This window comes from Triturus cristatus, chromosome 2_1 (genome assembly GCF_964204655.1).
Source record: "Triturus cristatus chromosome 2_1, aTriCri1.1, whole genome shotgun sequence".
In the NCBI taxonomy this organism is placed as follows: Eukaryota; Metazoa; Chordata; class Amphibia; order Caudata; family Salamandridae; genus Triturus; species Triturus cristatus.
In genome coordinates this window covers 680,108,576-680,122,027 of record NC_140581.1, presented here as the reverse complement: position 1 = coordinate 680,122,027, position 13,452 = coordinate 680,108,576, and the positions used below count along the sequence as shown (strand labels likewise).

Below are 13,452 nucleotides of genomic sequence, written 5' to 3'. Positions count from 1 at the left end.
TAGATATAGTCTTTTTTTACTGTTTCAAGATGGCAGGCACCAAACCTGGAGCAAACCGGTGGGGTGGGAGGGTTTGATGGTGGGTTAGGGGAAGCAACGAAAGCTGTGGAGGGCAGAAGAGGGAGAGACAGGGAGTGTGGTGACAGTTATTTGAGGGCTGAAGCAGCAACCTCCCCCATGAAGTGCTGAAAGGATACAAGCACTGACAAAGCCAACAGGTCTTGTCTTTAGGACCTATTGTCTTTACCAATACCTTTTAGCCATGCTGTACAGCACCCTCCCCCCATTCTGTGCATAGTAAAAAAGAAAAGCTTCTTTTTATTTTATTTTTTAAGTAGGTCGGGAAGCAAACCAGACTGGTGTGGGGCACAGAAGCAACAGCCGAAGCAGGCAGACACTAAAGGAACTCAGGGAGCCGGAATCAACATGGAGGGGGCTGTGGGTGTGTGGGGGGGGTAACAACAGAAGGTACAGGGCAGTGCAAATAGGTGAGAGGGAGAGCAGTATGGAGGGCAGGGGAAAAAAGCAAGCAAGAGAGAGTTAGAGTGTCACGTAGAGTTGGGAGGGCCAAAGCACACTGGAGACAGCAACTGGGGTGGGGTAACACATAGGGGCAAGTGCATCACAATGGAGGTAGGGGAGAACCACACTGGCGAGAGAGAGCAACACAGAGAGGGAAAGAGAAGCACACTAGGAAGACAGCTGTGACACACATGTACTCCTGCGGAGTGCTTAAAGAAAAAAAATACTGTCTGAAAAAGTGAGCACCGTAAGGGCACCAGCAATGCGTCCATGTTCCAAGGGCGGGACAAACACAAGAAGAGGAATGAAAGCCCACATATGCTAGTGAATAACAAGCAAACAAGAGTGTGACAAGAAAGCTAACAAATAGCAAGCAATGGCCGGACTCTAAGTCCACTGTAAGCCAACAGTACATCTTGCAATAGACAGTGCATGTGCTGCCTACTAGGCAAGACCTAAAAGGTAGTTCTCTCAATGCAAGCAGTCGAAGGACACAAGAAAACTAATCAGAACACTTTAAAGAAAAATGTCCCAGAGGCAAAAGAATAGTGAGGAAAGCCACAGAATAAGAAGCAAGGGAAAGAGATAGATAAGAAAGACATGCAATCAAGAGCAAACGCTGATCCAAAGACCAACAGATGTATATATTTTAATTTATTAATGACTGTTGATTTTCAACAACAGACTGGTAAAGCTGTCAAACGAGACCTAAAACCTACACATTCTAGTAAGCTGTTAAAATGGCATGTCCAATAGGGCTGAAACGCCCCAGGATTCAGAAGTTACTAAGTACTAGCACCATTAACTTTGATTCCAAAGCCTGCTGCATGATGTCCCTTTTCAAAATTCTCTTTGAATCCACTACTCAGCCCTCTGTCTACACATACCCTAAAGCAGCTGTGTAGTTGCCAAAATACTCTGATTTCCCAATCAAGGCACACACATTTCACACTATCAGAATATGTGGAAAAGAGTTTAGCAGCTCGGCAAGTCTAATTGATATATTTGTTTTGGAAATTAATCTAATGTGATTTACAATTCACAGGCATCTTTGATGTAATGTGTGATCATAGATTAATTTAAAAGCCTCGAGTACAATACAAGAAACCACGAATTGGAGCTACGTGTGGACAGAAAAAACATGCTTTACATTTATTTAAGGGGTTTACTACAGTACTGTGCTACCACATCAGAGTAACAATGGAGTATATGATAGAAGCTGCTGCTACCGTCCCATTTATTCCACCAAATAGCTGCTCTCATTTCAACACATGTTCCGCTGAACAACAAGAAAAGCTTTGGTGGACCATCTGAAACAGATTCCTCTTAGCTGGAAGGACCTTTGAAAGGGTGAAGGATCAGAGTTTGACATTGGAGCTATGCTAGAAGCAGTTCTCTCCTTTTGGGAGAAGAAGGTGTTCCGATTTCAGTTATAAAATCTTCCTCAAGACGGTTTCAGGTTTTTCGTGAACATTAGAAAGCTTGTTTGTGATTTCAGGCTCTTGTTTAATGTGTTTATGGACAGTAAAGATCTACACTTCTTTCCCTAAGAAACTAGCACCTCTAAACCCATCAACAGCTGTAGAGATAGTAGCCTAGCTGTTCGTTGTGGCAACCCCATGCTTTTCTTCGTACTTTTCATGACCAAAGCTCCCCTTGACCACATTGACATATGGAATGAAAAGACTGCCTGCTTCAGTTCTTCCTCGAGCAGGGGGGAAGGCTGCTATTGGTGGCTGGGGCGGGCATAAATGACCCACTGTAGCCTTAGACAGAGTATCCCATGATATAGTGGTGCTGATTTGTACAGATAGAAGAAAATGCATCCTGCTATGCACATTTAAAATCTAGGTTTCCCTTTTTTAATTAAACCACTTTCCCCAACGTAAACATGTGAGGAAAGCCTGAGCAGTACAAATCAAACAAATCAGCCTCTTAGAAATGGGCTGTGCATCTAGGGCCTCATATGTGGCCCTAGGAGCGTCAGTGCTGAGGATGATTAACTTTACACACATTTCCTCCCTAAAGCATTCTGCTTTGGTTATCTTATTCAGTTATTTTTTCTGGAAGGAATACGCCTCTTGCCCAGCCAACACCCTCCCATCCAGAAAATGCAGGTTGACAATCACGAGACTACAAAGTAAGGAACACCATATAAGAAGTTATTTTTATTTATTTCTATCTTGGGAACTGAAGTTTACATCTTGCTCCAGACCAAACCAGTTCCACAGCTCAGCCTAGTAGAAAGCTTGACACAGATCTCCGCGCAAATTGCTGATCGCCAAAACTTCAAAAACTGATACTGGCTTGACTGCTAGGTTAATTTTTTGATTTGAGTCCAGAAACATCCAGCATTTCTAAGTGCTTGATGCTTGAGCTACCATATAGTGCAGTCCATTGTTAAGAGTACATATGGTCTGGGCAGAATGTTTTCAAGCTTTTTCGGGATAATAGCATCCATTTAGACAGTGCTTTGAATTGATGGCTCTCCAACTACGTACTTGGACCTGTAATGAGCTAGTACTTCTTGGTAAGTGTGCTGGGTGCTGCATGTTTTCCCGTAGCTTGTGCAAATCCTGAACAACATCCATTGGAGATTGTGTGCATTTTACGACTGACCCTTTATGGCAGGTTACAGATATGCACAACTCCAAGGCAAACTATCAAATGTGCAGAAGAACAAAGCCCAGATAATTGACTGTGCAAGAACTTTAACTTTTGTTTTGTGGGACCCATTGTGAAACAAAAATTAGCCTCAACCCAGCTTGCATGGATCACAAGTCCCATCACTGCCCACGGCTTAGTGAGAGTTTAAGAGACGCTTGCCACCATCTTCCACTTCGACAACAGGACTATGAGTTCTGGCTTTGACCTGTATCCTCAAATTATGGACGATCCCTCCATTATTTAGATGTCACCAGGATGAACAGAAGCCCCCCCTCCCGGAACACAGGACTCTTGGAAGCATGAGGTTATCCAATATGCTTAAAGTACATATGCCTCCTACGTCTCAGTGGCCACCTAACCATAAATAATGTGCAGTCACAGTTCTTAGTAAACCAGTACTTTTTGACTGAACACTGGCTCAAAAAATATCCATGTTAACCTTTGGAGGGCCCTAATAGCATACAAAGGCTAGACTGAACACCCTAGGGCACCGAGGGCATTCGAATTTCTCAATTTTATGGTACCTGTACTTCCACCTGAAAATCACGAACCTCTACGACAACTTCACCAACCAAACTCCTGACTCCGCAACCACCGCCCCCTCCAGTAATTACAGCCAGTCCACCACTGCCTCCTGGACACCGGTTACGACAGAAGAGACCGCCTCGACCATGATAGGCATCCACACGGGGGCCCCCACGGAACCCTGCCCCCCCCCACATCTACCACTGAGCCGCCATCGCACCAGAATTACGACACACAATCAACGCCACCTTCATGACCGCCACCTTCCCCGATTACTGGAAATGTGCAGAAGTCAGACCCAGGCTTAAGAAACACTCAGCAGAACCCACGGACCTCAAAAACTACCGGCCCATCTCTCTCCTCCCCTTCACGGCAAAAGTCGCTGAGAAGACCGTCAACGCTCAGCTAACAAAGTTCATCGAAGACAACTCCATCCTTGACCATCCCAATCCAGATTACGCAGTAACCACAGCACAGAGACCGCCCTACTCGCTGCCACAGATGACACCCGCACCCTCCTCAACTAAGGCAACACCGCAGCCCTGATACTACTCGACCTGTCAGCAGCATTCAACACCATCTCCCACCGAACGCTCACCGCCAGACTACACGACGCCGGCATACAAGGAACCGCCCTCGACTGGATCCGCTCATTCCTCACTGGCAGAAGCCAAAGAATCAGACAACCACCCTTCCTCTGCGTACTCACTGAAATCAACTGCGTAATACCCCAGGGATCATCACTCAGCCCAACTCTCTTCAACATCTAGATGGCCCCCCTTGGCACAATCGTCAGACAGCACGGCCTCAGCATAGTATACGCCAACGACACCGAGCTCTTCCTCTCCCTCAGCAAGGACCCCACCAGAATCAACTTCCAGGAAGGGATAAAGGATGTTGCATCGTGGATGAGCAACAGCTGCCTGAATCTCAATTTTGAGAAGACAGAAGTCCTCGTTCTCAGAACCACCCCATCAGCATGGAGCAACACCTGGTGGACCACCGCACTCTGCAGTCCTCTGACCCCCACGGACCACACCAGAAACCTAGGCATCGTACTCTACTCCTCACTATCCATAAACAAGCAGGCCAACGCAGTCACATCCAGCTGCTTCATCACCCTCCACATCCTCTTAAAGACTTTCAAATGGATCACCCCCCCCTCTAGTCAAGGAAGACAGTCACCCAAGCACTCATAACAAGCAGATTGGACTACGGAAACGCCCTCTATGCAAGCATCAACAAGCCTCTACTCTGCAAGCTCCAGACGATACAGAACACCACAGCAAGACTCGTCTTTGGCATCCCCCGACAAGAGCACATCAGCCAACACCTACGGAACCTTCACTGGCTCCTCGTCGTGAAGAGAGTCACCTTCAAGATACTCACTCATGCCTCCACAACACAGGGCCCCAATACCTCAACGAGAGACTCGTCTTCCACGTACCAGAAGAAACCTCAGCTCCACAAACTTCTCCCTCCCCAAAACTCTGCGCATCAGCAGAGCCAGAACAGGGGGAAGAGCCTTCTCCTACATCACGGCAAAGACCTGGAACGAGCTCCCTATCGACATCAGATGCGCCCCCTCCCTGAACACATTGAGGAAGGCTCAAGACCTGGCTCTTCGACTGAACGGAACTGCTGTCCCTCCCCCAAGCGCCTTGAGACCCTCACGGGTGAGTAGTGCGCTTTTAACTCCCTAATTGATTAATTGTATTAGCATTTATATAGCGCACAACCTGCCTTTGTTATCGTATGGCAGTACATTTGGCAGTTCAGGGGTGATTTCACAAACGGTTTGCAGATTTCCAAAAAGACCACAATCTAACTCAGCTTGTAGAGATGCAGTTAGTAGAATCAACAACTGTGAATCTGTTGGGTGAGCGTGGTAGGCTTAGTGAGCTGTGGGTTTGAAGGGTGATGGCAGAAAACTGCAGGAAAATAACAAATTGGTCGGAGTAGGCAGAGGGGATCATAATGTTCAAACATGCCCAACGAAAATGGATATTAGTCAAATGTATTCAGCTTTAATCTTAATAATGAAAGACTGGCTTATTTCTAAAAAAAAACAAAAAAAACCTATGCATTGGTAGGACTGCACAAAGCAGACCCTAACTGCCATTACTCTCTCCACATGGCTGAGTCAACTCATTCCCCAGAGTACTTTCACAGACACCTATGTCAAAAACTCAGTAGTAGGGACTACTCCTGGGCTGCCCGTCGTGCTGATAGCAAATAGGCGAATATTAACCCCTTATAGAGTAAGGGGGCCCACTGGTAAAACAAACAGCTGGCCAACGTACAATTTGCTGTACATAGTTATTTTCTTGGATGTATTTGAAAAGGCTAACGGCTGCAGACAATGGTTTCACTAGGGTTCTTAATTTATGTTGCAAGTTGATTCTAAAGTGGTAGACATTTTTTTTAAAGTAATAACCGTGACTAAACATTGCTTTTTATAGTGTGTCTGAGAAATCCAATAATGTTCAATTGTATTTGGCCTTGATATCGCCTCTCACGAAGCAGTCCTTGAATGCTTGTGCAAACTACCCAACTGAGTCATGGAGGCTTTGGGAGTGTAACTTCCAGTCTCTGACCAAGAACCAAGAATGCTGAGAGTGGCAAGCACATGCCGTCCAATCTTCGATACAGCTATGTGAATCCTACAAATTCAGGATCTGAGAAAAACAATAACAGTCACAATAAAATCCAGCCTACTTAGCTATGCTCTGGTGCATACAAAGCATGTGATAGATTTGCACACTTCATTTGCAGTACTTTTGCTCCACTTTTGAAGAAGCAAATATTACATAATCTAATTAGTTCCAAGTTATTAGCATTCGAAACTTGTGATTTTAAACAAATGAATTCCCAACATTGCACACTTAAAATTAGCATGTGAAACACGTGAGTTTTATAAGCACAGTGTATGCGACTGTACGCCAACAGAAGATGCAACTGTGAATAAAAAAGCCCCGAGTATACTTACTATAGGAATGTGGTCTTCCACTGCCTGCTGGTGTGCATCTATGTTTACATACAAAAAGTACTGCTGAGAGGTTAGAATTGTACATATTGTAGTTAATTTTTCTGTAATTTACCTCTGGGAATGGAGACTCAAATATGGTAAAGGGTTTATTCGAATAGCACAATTAAATGTTCACGTTTAATGCATAAAGATCCATGTCCCAAAATCGTTCGTAGCGGCATTTGCTGTTAAGAGTACACGAGACTAGCACGATCCAATAAACCATGAAAAAAAAACGATGGCTCTAATGAATTGAAACGTGAGCGGCTGTACATCCTAAAGACGGGAGGATCAACTTCCTTACTGAATGGAAACGATGTTCTTGTTGCTGACCTACTTAAAGGCATACAGAAATAAATCTACAAAGGGGTGGGAAGGACTGTCACACCTCATGAATACATGAACTTTGGTGACAGGCACCAGTGTCGGCTTCGTATTTAGATGGATGCTAGCTCCGCGGGTTGCGGCAGCGAATCTTGCTATTGATCGCTGGAGGCACCGGTGCGTCGAAGTCTCCCATCTTCCGGAGGTGCATAGAAAACGTACACAAACTGCACAATAGTCATTAAATCCTGATTCAAACAAAGACAAGCTGGGGTACAGGCGATTCTCATCCGTAGCGCACCATAACCATAAAGGCCAAAACAGGAGATAGCAGATCGGAGGTTGGGGCCCTTCGTCCTTTATACACCCACCCCTGCCCCCTGCCCCCACCCCCAAAACTCTTCCGTCTTCAGCCTTTCACCAAGACTTCCGTCTTCAGCCATTAATTCACTGTGCCGAGATTTGGTTTTAGACCTACTGCATCCTAGACACTACCACTGCTATGATCCCCCTTCTCTTACCCATCCCCCCCAAGCTGTCAAAAAGGTGAGGGTGAGAGCCTGCACGCTCGTGAATACCCTGCCATAACAGAGCCGTCTGCTTAGGGGACGTGCACGCTGAGAGAACGACAACGCAGGCACACATTGCCAGACTGCTCCTTTTCACCTACCCCATCTCTGCGCCAGGCTGCTGCACCTTCTTCTACTAGCACCGCTCCCAGCTCTACAACGAGCGCGCGCACACACACAACAGCATCGCCACCAAGACGGCCACGCGCGAGCGTCAGCCAATCAAATCGTAAGCAGTAGGCAAGGCAGACGCACCGCTACAGCAAGGAAGAGGGCGGGCCTGTTCAGCTCCTGGGGCGTGTGCAGCGGCCAGCTGACAACCCTGCTGGTAGAAAAGATATTTCGTAGAGACTCTGTGCAGAACGAGAAGCTAGATGGTTACATGGTCTGTCCCTCACAAAACACCGCCCACGATGCCCGAGCGGCCGGGAGACTGGCGCGTGGCCAAGCTGTGAGACTTTGGGCGCGTCGGGGCAGGGTAAAAGGTCAAACCGACTGTCACCAGGGAGGAAATGGCAGTCAACCAAAGAAAGGGACATGAGTAGATGACCGAGTGAGTAGGAAACAAGCTGCTTCCCACATGTAATGAGACACACACTGGCATTCACACTGTTTACCACACAGGAAGGATATGGCCTGACTGGACATTGCAGACATCCCAAGAGTAAGGGGATACAATTCAGCCATAGCAGGGCAACCGCCTCCACAACAGTCCGTCACAGCATTCTCACATGCACAGTCCTCCACCTACGCCAGACACCGCTTTCATGTACATCCCCACTAGTCTCACTAATACCGTATACAATTTGAAATATAATTAACACTTTATTTACCAACAATAGTTCAATGCTTCACCACAGTGCTTACCGGGCATTCTTCACAGCCTAAGTTTTACCCCAAAAACTTTATCCTGATCCAAACCCTATTCTGTGGTGACATTTTTTTAATTGAGTTTTACAATACAATACAAGTTAAGAACAATGCAATAATACATTTGTTAATAAATACTATAACAATAAAAGATATCAATGCAGGTATAACATTTGCTGTTGAATAAAAACAAATAAATATGGAATATATAGATGATACGCGAGTAATTAAATAAACAAATAAAGAAGCAGTGAAAGTCAATATAGATAATAAATTAATAAAACATACAACATTAATTGATGAATATAAATAGAATAAATGTAAATATGAAACAATGACTATACATAAGAGCATTGTAGAAATAGTATAGAAATATCATATAAAAATACTCCTCTAGTAAAAGTTTAGGGTACAAAAAAAGGGGGGGAGGATAAAGTAAAAGGAAAAAGTAAACTTGAAGAATAATGTGGAGAAGTGGGGCCAGAGTACAAAGAGAAAGGAAAAGAATATGAATGAAGGAAGATTAATATGATGTAAATATAACAAAATAAGAGAGATAGAGTAAATAATAAGGGTAAGAGATTGGTGGTCAAGGAATAAAAGCGATTAGTCTGCTTGACTGAGAGTATTAAGGGGGACAAGAGAGTTGTCATTTTTTTCAGCTTTGACTTTAAGGAAGGGTGACCAGGTCTGTAGAAATATATCAACTTGATCCTGGAGGTTATAAATCAATAGTTCATGTGAAGCTGTCTGAAACATTGCCACTAACCATTCTTCTTGAGAAGGTGGGGATGGTGATTTCCAATTGCGTAAAATAAAACTTTCAGCTGTAGCCAATGCAGTGTGTTAGAGGCGGTGGTGTGGTTTAGAAAGCTTAGGAGAATGACGTAGATCATGTAAAAGAATGTTAGCAGATGTAAATGGTAAATGTAAGGGCATTGTAGAGTGTAATGTTTTACCAACATAATTCCAAAAAGGTCTAATTCTTGGACACTCACAAATAATGTGAGTTATGTCACAGCCAGAAGCGGAACATCTCGAACTATCAGCATGTGAAAGTAAACCAGCTTTATGTAGTTTGACCGGTGACCAATTTTAAACAGGCAAAATTTAAGCCGTGCTTCACAAACTCCTTTATGTAGACCTTCTAATATGTGATCCCATTCTATAGCTGTAAAAGAAGTTGATAAACGAGTTTGCCACTTAAGTCGGAGATTATGAGAGAGGGTTTGTGAAAAAAGATGGAGTGTAAACGTTTTATAAAGACCAGAAGTCACTCCTTTATGCTTCCCCCACACATATAAATAAGATAATATTGGAGATGGTTGACGCAGCCAAGGGGGAGACCCCAAATGTTTCTTCAAACATTGTTGAAGTTGAAGGTATTTAAGAGAAGTTTGGATAGGAAGGTTAAATTCCTCCCTCAATTGTGAGAAGGATTTAAATTCGCCATTATGAAAAAGCTGATCCGGGGAATGGATACCTGCTGCTTGCCACAATGGCCAAGATAACATACAACCATTAATGAGTATACCAGAATTACTCCAGAAAGGAGCCTTAATGTGAATACGTGCGTTTGAAACCAAGAGACGATGTCCACTTTGCCAAGATTTATGCATAACTGATAAAACCGGGTTTTTAGGATCAGAACGGCTAGTACTACTTCCATACAAGAGCGAGAGACCTGAATCCATAGCTAAAAGATGACGCTCTATATGGACCCATTGCGGAGTATCTTTTAGATCTGGCAGGAAGTAAGAAAATTGAGAGATGTGCAATGAAAGGGAATAGTGTTCAATGGATGGAAGACCCATTCCTCCATACAACTGATGGGCTTTTAATTTTGCCATTGCAAGGTGAGGTCTAGCAGAGCCCCATACAAAGGACTTAATTTTAGAATCAATCGATCGAAGCGTAAAGGGATTTGAAGCGGAAGCATACCTAAAAAATAAATGAAACGCGGGAGAGTGACCATTTTGATGGCTTGGACTATCCCAAAGAGATGGTCCTAAAATGTTCCATTTATCAAAATCTCGTTGCATTTGAGAAAGCAGAGGGGATAAATTATTAGTGACCATGTTTTCCAAGCCTTTATTAACTAAGACCCCTAGGTATTTAAGTAGTGAGGTCTGCCAATGAAAAGGAAAACCATATATAGATGCCTTTGTAGTTCTATCAGAAATGGGTAAAGCCTCACTCTTATCCCAGTTAATTTTATAGCCTGAGAAGGAGGAGAAGTCATCAATGATTTTAAGAAGGGACGGAAGAGAACGGGAGAGATTTGTAAGAGTGAGTAGTATATCATCTGCATATAGGTACATTTTAGAGTGTCCAATTGGGAGGGGAACACCAGTGATTTCAGCAGATTGGCGAACTGTTGCAGCTAATGGCTCCATTGCCAAAAGGAAAAGAAGGGGGATAATGGGCATCCCTGGTGCGTACCCCTCCAAATCTGAAATGTATCAGACAAACCCCCCCGCAGTTCACCAGAGCAGAAGGATTGTCATACAGCAAGCGGACTTTGGTTATAAATTGATCGCCTAACCCAAATCTTTGCATTGTTGCAAAAAGATATTCCCATTCGATGCGATCAAATGCTTTTTCAGCATCAAGTGAACGAGCTAATGCATCCTCTGTGAGATGTTTAATAGACCACAATGTATGGGCTAACGTACATAAATGATTTAGAGAGGAAAGCCCCGGAACAAAGCCCACTTGGGTGTGGTGTATTAGGGAGGGTAAGACTTTAGGTAGGCGGGACGCTCGAATGCTGGCTAGGATTTTGATATCACAATTTAATAACGAGATGGGACGGTAACTACTGCATAATAGAGGATTTTTACCAGGTTTGGGTAATATAGCAATAACTGCCTTGTTAGAAAGAGGTCCTAATGAAGATTCCCTATATGCCTCCTGAAATGCAGAATGTAATGTATCAAGAACATTGTGTCCTGCCTAACGGTAAAATTCGGCAGGGAATCCATCTTCCCCAGGGGCTTTATGATAAGGTAGAGCAGTAATGGCTTTAGAAATTTCATCCCTTGTAATTTCTCACTCAAGTAAGGCTCTTCCGTCAGAGAGACAAGGAAGATCCACTCCTGTAAGAAAGGAAGACATTTTATCCAAATCTAAGTGATTACTTGGAGTATAAAGGGATTGGTAAAAGGAAGCAAATTCATTGACAATCTCTTGAGGTCTCAGGAGTAGATCGCCTTGCGTTGATCGAATGGCTGGAATGGTCATGGCGGCCTCTCTGACGCAGTTGTGCAGCTAGCATTCTCCCTGCCTTCTCCCCTTTTCATAATGTTTTCCCTTCGTTCTCTGCAGAGCATAGTCAGCTTTGGAGGTAAACAGATTGTTTAAAGCCATACGTGCTTGCTCAAGTGATTTACGATTCTGTAAAGATGGGTTGGATGTATATAGATGAGAGAAAGATTGAATGTCACTTTCCAGCTCTATTTGCCGCGCAACATTCTGCTCGTTAGCGAGCGCTGCGTCACGCATTAACTGACCCCTAAGAGTGGCCTTAGCCGCAGCCCAGATAGTCCTACTGGAAATTACAGAGTCCTTGTTAATAGAAAGATAATCTTGAAGACGGGGGTCCTATGCCGGGGAATGCTCATGCGCCATGGTTTACGTCCTGGCCGAGAAAGTCCAAGATCAAGGGACAGAAGAACAGGGGAATGATCGGATAAATCTGCTTCTAAAATGTGAGACTCCAGTACCAATTGGATCGCTCTATGCGATATTAAAAAGTAATCTAAACAGGAGAATGTGCCATGAGTGGGGGGAACAAAATGTGTATTCTGTGTCTGTTGGATGACTAAAACGCCACCAATCCAGTGTCTGAAATTATATCATCCAAAATGGTTCTATCTGCTGCATTTCCTTTATCTAGCGAACCCGTTTTGTCTAGAATTGGATCTCATACAAGGTTCCAATCTCCACCAATAAGATTTTGTGAGGCATCAATCTCCGTTAGTAGACGGTTCAATTGGAGGAAGAATGATTTCTTACTTCCTGTCTGAGCGTAAACTGATCCTAGGCAAATAAAAGAATCCCCAATGCGTTGCTTAGCAAACACATAGCGGCCATCAGGGTCTGACCAAGTTCTGGAGACCTTGACAGGGAGTGACTTGCAAATGAGAATCGCCACACCACATTTACGAATAGGAGCAGTATCTGTAGGTTCACTTTTTCGAACACTGCTATGGATAACCTTCCCCACCCAATCCCTGCAAAGTTTATCAGATTCTAGTGCATCTAGAGGGGTTTCTTGCAATAAAGCCACATCCACGTGCTTGGATTGTAGATAAGAGAGTATTTTTTTTCCTTTTAATGTAGTGATTGAGTCCATGAACATTCCTGGTAATGGTACATAGGAGACGAGTACTCGTCATATTTGGGCAATGTCAAAATGAGTTAATAGTTCAAGAGTGAATATATTTGTCAGAATAAAGAAATGACAAATTAGAGAGGATAGAATAGAAAAAGAAAGAAAGCGGTATAGGAAAAGGGTTCTCTGGCCTACCACAGAAACACCAGGAGAAAAGAAGGGGAAAAGGATAAGGCTGAAATAAAAGAAAGAGTAAAGAAATTCAGTAGAAACAATATGGGGAAAAGGGAAGTTGGAGGAATACTAGTAAGAGAATTGTTGAGTGAGAAAGTATGATGGAAAAGAATTACCAAAGAAAGAAATTTTTTAAAATAAAGTAAGAAATCTTAAAGCTTTAGCCGTGGGTCTGGGCTCACTAGGGCACCACAACCGGTAGGAACCCCGTCAAGAGGGTTGCGACTGAAGACTAAATGAGGGCTATGGAAGAAAATAAAGATTTACAAAAAAAAACCCTTAAGAGCAAAATGTGTTTGGAAAGAATATAAAGAACAAACAGATAGGGAATGATTGTTGAAAGAGAGAAACAAATATTGGAAAAATTCATAAGCATA

At 43.7% G+C, this 13,452-nt stretch overlaps 1 protein-coding gene across 12 annotated transcripts in view; it reads right to left on the bottom strand.

Annotated features, from left to right (window-relative positions):
- APC (APC regulator of Wnt signaling pathway) overlaps positions 1-13,452 on the bottom strand; it is an 858,190-nt gene that overhangs the window by 565,953 nt on the left and 278,785 nt on the right. For 2 of the 12 annotated variants that reach the window (XM_085632605.1, XM_085632608.1), the window contains exon 1: positions 7,737-7,870. The exons of the other annotated variants lie outside the window; for them this stretch is intronic. The gene's annotated coding sequence lies outside the window, so the exon portion shown is untranslated. Of the gene's footprint in view, positions 1-7,736; positions 7,871-13,452 lie in introns of those variants that run through there. 12 annotated transcript variants of the gene reach the window in all.